The sequence below is a fragment of the Euprymna scolopes genome, chromosome 8, assembly GCF_053919585.1.
Source record: "Euprymna scolopes isolate OS-2025 chromosome 8, ASM5391958v1, whole genome shotgun sequence".
Taxonomy (NCBI): domain Eukaryota; kingdom Metazoa; phylum Mollusca; class Cephalopoda; order Sepiida; family Sepiolidae; genus Euprymna; species Euprymna scolopes.
The window spans coordinates 124,320,711-124,331,711 of NC_136489.1; the positions used below are offsets into that span (position 1 = coordinate 124,320,711).

General features: G+C 37.7%; 1 protein-coding gene across 1 annotated transcript in view; it reads left to right on the forward strand.

Moving 5' to 3' along the window:
* The window catches only part of LOC145283752 (ubiquitin thioesterase zranb1-B-like), a 578,310-nt gene that overhangs the window by 11,853 nt on the left and 555,456 nt on the right, over positions 1-11,001 (forward strand). The gene's annotated exons all lie outside the window — the stretch shown is intronic.

An 11,001-nucleotide genomic window follows, 5' to 3' on the forward strand; every position in this document is an offset into this window, starting at 1 on the left:
TGAATTCTTAAATACAGGGCATACTGATGAAATTTTCCAGGGAAATGGGAAACTATTCTCCTTAAGACAACGTTTAAACAGTTTTGTAAGTATGGGCGCTAGTTCAGGTTGAAGTTTCACTGTTGTTCCACGACACACCAGATTGGCGACAAGGAATCGAAACGACCGTCACTGCAGAGAATCACTAAAAGTGATTGGAATAAAGATTCGTAAAACCTTTACGGCGGAACCGGAACATCTTTGTCATTTCAACAGATATTTGGATACGCAAGGATTAACAGCGAATTAATTACTACAATAGTAATTTGGCGACGGAAAAAAACTTGCTACCAAAATCTTCAGCGAAAAACGCGAATGTTGTCAATTATTTAATAATTGAACACACTTACCAAGAGTTTTAGAAAGGGGAAAGGGGTTCATTTTTTCTTCACCAGAAGCCATTTTTCCTACGGCAAATACCGTGTAAGCTTATCGTTAACGATAACATCTGGGATTTAAAAAAAAAACAAAAAAACACGCTTGACTTTGTCAAGAGAAAAATAATTATTCGCGTACGTCATTTGTGCTTAGCAAACACGTAAAGAATCAAGTCATTTTTTGCAAAAGGCAAAGAGGGTAAAAAAAACAACAAAAACAACTAAAAGTTTCCCATACGAATTCGTCGGATATTTAAAGCGACGGATTTTATTTTTACTATGTACAAACGCGTGCAAATAAAATGTTAAATGTTATTTCGCTGGATTGTTTCTAGTAAGACTAGAAATATAACGTTCAACAAATTAAGTTACAAAAGGACTGATAAACTGTTGTTCTTCAAACAAAAGAATTGGGAAAGAAAACTTGGTTGATTTTTTTTTTTTTTTACTAAGGAATATTTATTTAATACAAGCGTAACTTGTAAAGTGAATTCGTATGATGGATGCGAAATTCAAAGATTCACTGTTGGAATTGTTCCAATTCGAGGCAGAGCAAAATCTCAACAAGTAGAAAGAGAAGAGAGATTTAAACAAACATTTGAAGAAACATGCTTCAACATCAGAAACGCTTCGAGTAAATATTGATGAAAACACAGGAGAAACAATGAAAAATTCCGGAGGCGACACAGTTAACTAAAGCGGACGATAATCATAACGCATTTTCTCCAACAGCTGTGTGGGCCGCTATTAAAAATTTCAATTATAATCCAGAAGACGATGTCACTTTCGTCCAGTACTATAGACGATATGAGGATATTTTTATATCGGATTGTAGTACCTGGTCAGACGCGAAAAAAGTTAGGCTTTTGCTAAGGAAATTGGGAACAGCCGAGCACACAAAGTTCGTGAATTTTATTCTCCCAAAAAAGACCAGTGAGTTGAGCTTCCAAGAAACAGTTACACTACTTACAGAACTGTTTTCGCAAAAACGTCTCTTTTCCATAGGCGATATAAATGTATGAATGTTATTAGAAGAGAGGAAGACGACTACACTACTTATGCAAGTATAGTGAACAAGAATTGCGACGATTTTAAACTGGAGGAATTATCATCAGATAATTTTAAATGTTCAATATTTGTGCAAGGGCTGGTCTTAAATAAACACGCTGAAAGACGTGTTTTAAATAAACTCGAAAGCGAATCGAATTTAAAACTACAAAACTTAGCTGAAGATTGAACGGTTTATTGCGTTGAAACAAGACAGTCGTGACATAGAGGAAAGCAGAGTGTCGCATATTAAAAAATAAACATTGGTACAATGAGTGTCCCTACAAATTTAAACGATGTGACAACTGCCACCATAAACGGCATAAAGCATCGCATTGTAGAAAAAAATCTGGTAGAAAGACATCCATTAAACTTACGAAAATTGAACATGAAGAAGAAAATATCCGGAAATATGTATAGGTCAAATGTTTAAAAAGAAAGGCTACAGCTTGATAGTGGGTCTGACATTGCCATTATTAATGTACAGACATGGAAGAGGCTTGGGAGACCCACTATGATTAAATCACATAAAACGGCGATAAGCGTCAGTGGCGAAAAAATTACCTTTGAAGGAGAATTATTGACGAATATTTTTTCCAGAACAGGGCCGAAAAAGTAAGAATTTTTGTCATGCGAAAATCATATAACCTCTTTGGAACTGATCTGTTTGAAAAGTTTAGACTATGGGATCTGCCTTTAAGCTCATTTTGCCAAAAGGTTGAGGATTCGAATGTGGAGGCAGAAAAACTTAAGAGGGAGTTAAAAGTGAATTTCCCAGACGTATTTTCAGGCGGTTTGAGAAGATGTACAAAAGCGGTAGCAAAATTTGACGTAAAAGTGAATGAACAGCCAATGTTCAGAAAGAAAAGAAATGTTCAATACGCTGTTATAGAACAGATAGATGGTGGATTAGAAAGACTCAAAAACATGGGCGTCATCGGGAAAATTGAACACAGTGAGTGGGCTGCACCAATGTTTTACATCAAAAAGAAGAGTAAGGAGATTCGGGTTTGCGCCGACTTCACAACAAGCTTAAGCAGGGCATTACAAGATCACCATTATCCTCTTCCGAGCCCTGAAGAGATATTTGCGAAACTGAGTGGAGGGAAATATTTTTCTAAAATCGACCTCAGTGACGCGTACTTACAATTCCAGTCGATGAGGAGTGTTCAAAGCTGCTATGTATTAATACCCATAAGGGATTGTACAAGTTTAACAGACTTCCTTTTGGGGGCAAAGTTGCCCCTGTGATTTTTCAGCAAATTATGGACATTATGTTAAATGGGTTGGATTTCGTAGTAGGGTACGTGGACGATGTGTTAATGAAAAGCGCTAGCAAAGAACACCACAAAGCTCATGTAAACCAAGTATTCAAAAGGATCCAGTATTATGGATTTAGAGTAAAACAAGAAAAATGTACAAAATGTATGGAGAAAATAAAACACTTGGGGCAAATCATCGATAAACATGGAAGAAGGCCGGGTCCAGATAGATCGAGTGCAATAAAGAATATGCCTGCTCCATAAAATATTGTGTCTTTACAAAGTTTCTTAGGTTTGGCAAATTACTGCAATGTATTTGTGCCAAATATGCATAAACTAAGGTCGCCTTTAAATGAACTGTTAAGGAAAGACCAAAAATGGGTCTGGACGCAAGAATGCGACGAAGCATTTTGGGAAATTAAAGAGACTTTAATGTCTGACCTGTTTCTGGCACATTATAATCCCAAGCGTGAAATTATAGTTGCAAGCGACATAGGAGCATGCATTTTACACAAAATGGATGATGGAAAAGTGAAACCCATAGCACATTCATCCCGATCACTTTTGCCAACCGAAAAGAACTACTCACAAATTGAAAAAGAGGCGCTAAGCATTATATTCGCGGTAAAGAAATTTCATTGTTTCCTAGGCAATTTCTATTACAAAGAGACCACAAACCATTATTAACGATTTTCGGATCGAAAAAGGGACTGCCACAACATACGGCGAATAGACAATTACAATTTTCGAATGGAGTATGCACCATCTAAAAAATTTGGTCATGCAGATGGGTTATCGAGGTTAATATCTAAGCAGACAGAACCATTGGCGGATATGGTAATAGCAGCCATTCAAGTGGAAGCTGGAGTAAAAAATACGTCATGTGACACAATAATGGAACTTCCAGTAACGCTTGATGAGATTAAGAGTAAAGCAGAGGTGGACGAATTTATTATACTCACGAAAGAAAGGATCAACAATAACGAACTGGATGAAGAAATTTATTCAATTTGCGATAACGTCCCGCTATATTGCGACAGGGTCGTAATTCCTGCGACATTACAGAAAAGAATGCTCAAGGAATTCCATGTAGGACATCCAGGTATATCAAGAATGAAAAGCCTTATGCGCGCTTTCGTTTATTGGCCAAACATGGATAAGGATATAGAAGGAAAAATCAGGGAGTGTAGAGGATGTGCATTAGCTATGAAAGTTCCTCTGACTCAATCCGGATCGTGAGCAAAACCAGACCGACCTTGGTCTAGAATTCATTTAGATTTTGCAGGACCACTAGATGGGTTCTACTATCTCATTGTTGTAGACAGCCTATCTAAATGGCCGGAAGTATTAAAATGTAAGAATCCCACATCCGAGGTAACTATCAACTTCCTTTATGAAATATTCGCTAGGTTTGGAGTAGTAGACTGCATTGTTACAGACAATGGAATGCAATTTACGCCTACTGAATTTAAACATTTTTGCGAGGATCATCTAATCGAGCATATAACCCTTCCGCCATAACACCCAGCTCGAACCCGTGACGGGAAGGTGGAAAAGAAAATGAAAGAAAATCTGACGTCTTACTACTACTACTCCATGACGCAATAGGAAAGTTCAGAACGTTAAAATTAGGCAAAATCAATCCAACCGATACGATGACTTGCAAAAATGGCTCACAAAAAATCGACCCCTCCTTGTAGAAAACTGCCCAGTTGAGGGTGAAAGAATTAATGTTTTTGGCCAATTTTTCGATATTTGTCGTCCGAAACGTCAAGCTTCAAAATGATAATGATCTTGTGAAAATCCGTCGCCTCTGTTAAAAGTTTTAGGCAGACATACAAACATACATACATCTAAACAGACAGGTGAGATTCTTTATTTTTGATGATATTTTTCTATAATTTTAACACAATCTGACTAAGACATTGGGAAATTTCTTTAAAAAAATGCAAAATTCAAACAATCTTTATTTATGAAAAATAATGTCTTTTAAATGATGCCCATTTTCAGCTTTGCATATTTGTGCTCTTTCCAAAACATTATTCATGACAGATTGCAGAATCTCTGGATTGCGATTTAACTCCCTTAGGTTTAGAGTGTCCAAAAAGTCACTTCAAGAATTGAAGGAAAACATCAGGAACAAACTAAGGGAGTTAAATAGCAATCCAGAGATTCTGCAATCTGTCATGAATGATGTTTTGGAAAGAGCACAAAAATGAGCAACATTTAAAAGACATTATTTTTCATAAATAAAGATTGTTTGAATTTTGTATTTCTTTAAAAATTTTCCCAATGTCTTAGTCAAATTACAGAAAGATATCATCTATAAATATAAAAGCGAAAATGTATGCATGTTTGTATGTGTGTTCGCTTTTTCTGTATGTCTACAAAAGGCTTTTTTCAGAGAAGCGGTCAGTCGCTTCACAACTTTTTATATCACATATAAACCGTAATATCTCAGTTAACAACGAAGCTCGTCTGTCTACTTAATTTGCTCGATTTCGGGAAGATAAATATTCAACATTTGTCGCTCGCCGCATGTGGGTTAGTCTTTTTCCTATAACATCTTGGGAAGCGTTCCCGCAGTAAATGAAATCCTATCCCGCAGTCAAACTCGACCTCATTAAGTCATTAAAACGGGCACCTGCCAAATCCAAGTAATTAAATAAATTCAAACGTGTTTCTGTTAGCATCTCGTGGTGGGGCAATGATTAACGTCGCACGTTTTTTTTTTTTTTTTTTTTTTTTTTTTCACACTTTAATGTACAACTTTGTCTCAATGGTTCGGGTTCGATCCTCATACTTACCTACCAAAACATTTTCTTTTTAACCCCACCCCACCCCCGGAGTTTCCACACACACCTCCAAACACCTGGGCAACGCCAGGTACCCCTCGCTAGTCTATAATATAAATATCACCTGCCTGTTTAAATAAAACTTTCGACAGAGGCGACGGATTTTCACGAGATCAGTATCGTTTTGAAGCTCGACCCTCCAGACGACAAATATCAAAAAATTGGTAAAAAACGTTAATTCCTTCTCCATTAACTGAGCACTTTTCTACAGGGAGGGGTCGCTTTTTCGCCGATATTTTCAAAAGTCATCCCCTCTTTTCGATTGTCTAGCCTTAATTTTAACCCACGTCACTTCCGGTTTGACGATGGACACAACAACAAAGGTCCCGTTTTTTGTTTTTGTTTTCTTTTCACATTCTTTCTTTTCCTCCTTCATGGTACGGGTTCGAGCCTGCCTGCCAACTACCACTTGTTTTTTTTTGTTTTTGTTTTTTTTTTTGCTCAACACACACCTCCAAACACCCGGGCAACACCAGGCACCCAGACTAGTCAAAAATAAAGAATCTATTTAAGTTCAAAATCCTTCAGTGCCTTTTTAGACAGTTTATATAAATTATTACATTTATAATGTTTTTTGTGTCTTTAATATAATAACACAATTAACTTTGCTGGTTTCCCCCAACAAGGATATCTGTAGCAATGGAGAAAACATGATAGAGAATGATACGATGGATTAATAATACGAGCCCTAAAAGGTATACACAAACTATTTGTTGGTTTGATTACAGGAAGAATACATGAGAGTGCTTGGTTTAGTAGATGCTAACATCATATCTAGAAACTAGTGCAATATGATGATGTGTGGAAGTGAAGCCTGGCCAGTGAAAGTTGAGGACATGCGTTGCATGGAGAGGAATATGATAATGATACGATGGATGTGTGATATAGTCTTAAAGACGGGCTTAGATCAACACTAAACATCCCCAGGAAATTATTTGATCTGATGAGAAAAGTTAAATCTGAAAGTAAAGGTTGAGGACATGCATTGCATGGAGAGAATTAATATAAGAATGATACGATGGATGTGTTATGTGAGTCTTAATGTTATATAGTTGGCCGAGCAGAAGCGGTAAGTTTATCTATCTAGTGATCGATCTATATATCTACCTATCTATCTGTATATATAATTATTTATCTAGCTAGAGTTGTGTGGGCAGGAGATGTGAAGCCATGTTTTGACAGGTTATCAAAACATGTCAAATTATGTAACTGATCAAGTTTGCACTGGAAGGTATCCGAACAAGTGACCGGAAGTTGATGTGTTGCATATCATATGTTCCAGTTTGCTAGAGCATTGTTGAGTTAGAGTCAAGACGTTAAAGGAACAAGACGGTCCAGAACGAGACTCCAGATGAGTGGAGGCGGTCTTAGAATGAAGATATAGAAGAAAGACCCATCACAAGCCAGGATCATCAATCACTTCTCTAGCGGACATAATGCCTGGGAGTGAAATAAAATATGTATAAAACCAATTATTTTTCTTGGGTCGTTTGAAACGTCTTTGTTACAACAGATTCCAGCTCCCTCTAAGAACGGATAGCGTCGAAGGAAGAAGATGATCTAAAAAAGGATATCCTCACGGGGTGGGGTGGGGGAGAAGTCTCAGACATGAGACGTAGAAAACCACCCCCAAGCCAAGATCGTCAATCACTCCTCTGCTATGACGACTACCTTGGAGAAATAAATATATATATATATATATATATATAAATATACAGCGTCTTGGTCTGTCTTGAAGCATCTTTGTTTAAACAGAATCCAGCTTCCCAGGATGGCTGAAGAAACTTCTGGAGAAACAATAGCAGAACAGGTACGTCGCTATGTTGTTATGTGTTTATGTAATTATGTTGACACGCACACATCAACACCTAGACAAGACGAATCACGGGCCGTAAAATAGACAGCAAGAACAACAGTATGTTACACAAATGATGGTTCGTTTATGGTTAAGTACAAGACAAACATTTTAGTGCCGCGTATACAGTCAAACACACGACGAGGCAACACAAATAGGTCACAACATGTATAAACACATTCAACACAGCACGATTCAAATATACACACCGTACATTATTTAGTTTGTAAAGTATATAAACGGTCGTATATACACACAATATTAAAGACTGGCTTAGATGCAATGATTTCAGTAGAAGATTAAATCTGGACAGTATAGGGAGATGTGCGCCAACCAGAATATTCCGTTGGTAGGGTCACCTTGAAAGAATGGATAGAGAGTGTATTTGTAGATGAAAAACAGTTGAAGTAGCAGGGCCAGTTGTCAGAGGAAGGCTAAGAAAATACCATGGGAGGAAATGATAAGAATCGATTCAAAGATTCAAAGAGGGATAAATAAATACCTGGTCAGAGATAGGTTATTCTGGAAGTCAATGTATGAAAATTATCCAAAGCATGTCAACATGTAAAGACATTAAAAACTGATGATGATGATGATGATGTGTAATTTGCATCATTTTGCTTGACGGTGGCTAAGTGGTTAACGACATATGACTGAAAACCTGGATGTGCCAAGTTCAAGTCCAGTTCGTTTCAGACTTTGTGTCTAACGTCCTAAAGACGAGGTAAATGAAATAATTATCTTCCGGATGTTTAGTGTTGATAACAATGTGGCCATACCAACAAAATATTCTGGTTGGCACATATCTCGCTATACTGTCCAGATTTAATCTTCCTCATCAGACAAATTACAGGGTGGAACGATAAAATTGTCGCCCTAAAGAAAACAGCACTACGATTTTATTTTAAAACTTTTATTGAAAAAATTAATTCAGGTAATTTGATTATGTAGTAGAGCTGACATCTATTCAATGTAACCGCCTTTAGCCTCAGTCGCCACCACAATACGAGTCCGGAATGGGAACATGCCTTTTCCACAAGCGTCAGCGGGAGCTCAGCGAATACTTGGCGGATGGCAGCGATCAGGCTGACCTTGGTGTTGTGGGAGGTCATGTTGGTGATGTTCTCGATGTATGACCAAACGAAGTAGTCCAGCGGGTTCAGGTCAGTGAGAGAAGGGTACAAAGTCGTAGCACTCCTTCTGAAGCCAAGCCTGGCTCTCTTTGGACTTGTGAACCGGTGGCAAGTACCGCTGCCACACCAAGGGTTTGCCAGCAGCCACCTGATTACACCAGGGAACCACCTCACTCTTCAGCACATCCAGGTACACCTTGGTGTTGACTTTCAAGCTGACTTCAAAGATGTTAGGTGGCATGATGATGATGGCCCTCACTTGAAACCACACCAAAGACCATAATCATGGTCAGAAACTTTGTTTTCATAACCCTGGGCATGCCCTCAAGCGTTGAACCATCCAGATTCATTTTTAGGGCACTGGCAATGGTCCGTTTTTATAACTTAGATCGGTAAAGAGCATGAGTTGTACAGCAGCACATCTCCAATCTCATGCGTTGAACATTATGTCACTTTCAAACATGATAGAAGGCTCCTATCGCTCTGGCCTACTAGTAGGTAGTCTGCAAAAACAAACCGGTTTTCATCAAACGGAAATCGAATCATATCATCTTTTATCATTCCACCCTGTAATTTTCCTGGGATGTTTAGTGTTTATAACACCACAGTTCAAATCACTGACAACAGTCTTAAAACATTATTTTTAGTTGACCTCTCTTCATATCAACTAATGTTGGAGCTTTCTTTTTGTAAAATTCGTACCGAGGCATCTTCACCCAATTTCATGGCTTGCCCCACAAAATTTAATCATCTTTTCTTGATTTTTTAATTTTTTTTTATTTTTCCTCCAATTTGCAGGCTTCGTTTTCCAGTGAAATTCTTTATTTGATTTTTTTTTTTTTTTCTGGCTACTTGAAGATTATTGCATATCTGAATAGTCTCCCTTGAAAACTGTCCACCCTGTTAGTATCTTCTTTACAGCTCATGTTTCAGAATTGTGAAGGAATATACCACCAATATACATGTTTGAAATCTTTATCTTCAGTTCATTGTCAGTATGCGTGGATGCGAAGATGTGTTCATGTTATATGACAGCCTTAAATGCCAGCTGCTATTTTTGTTTTCTTTTTGCCCCCCCCCCCCGACAAAAGAAGGGTGGACCTGTAAATTCACTCTTGTCCGTTCGTCTGTTCATCCATTTGTCTGTCCGCACTTTTCTCAATAATCACGTCTTGGAAATTTTTGAAATTTTGCACAAACATTAAACATGATATGAGTAAACAAGTAACAGAACTGATTTTCCGGGAAAAGTCCAGTTGCACTCCTAGGGGTGCCTTTTGAGTTAAAATAGCTAAAATTGACACTTTTGTGCTTATTAAAAAAATTGATGTCTTGGATTTTTATAAAACTTTCTGAAAAGTTGTAACTAACTGATTTCTATATAATTATGTTTGTCTATACTTTGCGATAACTCTTGGGTGTGCCCCAGGGGCTATTTTAGGGCTAATAAAACACTCCATTTTTAGGACTATTTTACCATATTTGTCCAAAATTTTCTGTGTATGTCTATTTAGCAGTTTTGCATGGTGCTGAACTCAAATTTAAATATGTTAAGGCCTTAGTGACTTTTGGGGCTAAATGGAGGGGGGGTAAATGATGGACTTAGTCATTTCTTTTTTTTTTTTGCATGATGCAGAACTCAAATTTACATATGTTAAGGCCTAAAACTGCACCGTTTGTTCATTTTCACCAAGATTTGACGTTCCCTGGGGACTTTTGGGGCAAATGCTGAACTTAGTCATTTTTTTTCTGTCTCATTCACTGTGCACTCACGGGGGACCCTGTTATGCTTCACTTGTTTTAATTAAGGTATAATTGATAAAAGAATAAAAACAATGGAAAAAAAACGATTTTCCCTTTTGTTACAAAACTGGAGACGGGCATGCAAAAAATAATGCTAAGAAGTTTTCCACGCAAGGCTAGAGTAAACAGAAGGTTGGAATGGTGGAAAATTCCACACCAGAGTTAAGATTACGTCACAGGATATGACGTGATGTGATACAGAAGCGAGATAAATTCTGTTTTGTTTTCTGGATTTAAGTTAACAGACATCTCTTTCAAGATTCCTTGTCCTTACAGGGGTGAGGTGGGAAATTACAGACTATCCAGATGTGCGTTGTTGTTATCTGCTGGAAGAAAAAAACTAAACCTCAGAAGCAAAAAATAGCTTGTTGTTCTTTGTTCCAGTAGATATCTCACTGCTGATGCAATTCTCTACCTGTACAAGAGCCAAGTACATCCAAGGAAGGAGTACTGTTGCCACATCTGGACAGGAGCTGCTAGAAAGACCTTATCCTGCCTTGACAGAGTTCAAAATAGACTTTATAGCCTCATGGGGAAAGGCCTTTTCTCTTCCCTGCAACCTCTTTCCCACAGAAGAGACGTCGCAAACCTGTCTATGCTTTATCGTTATTTTCATGGCAAGTGCTTGCT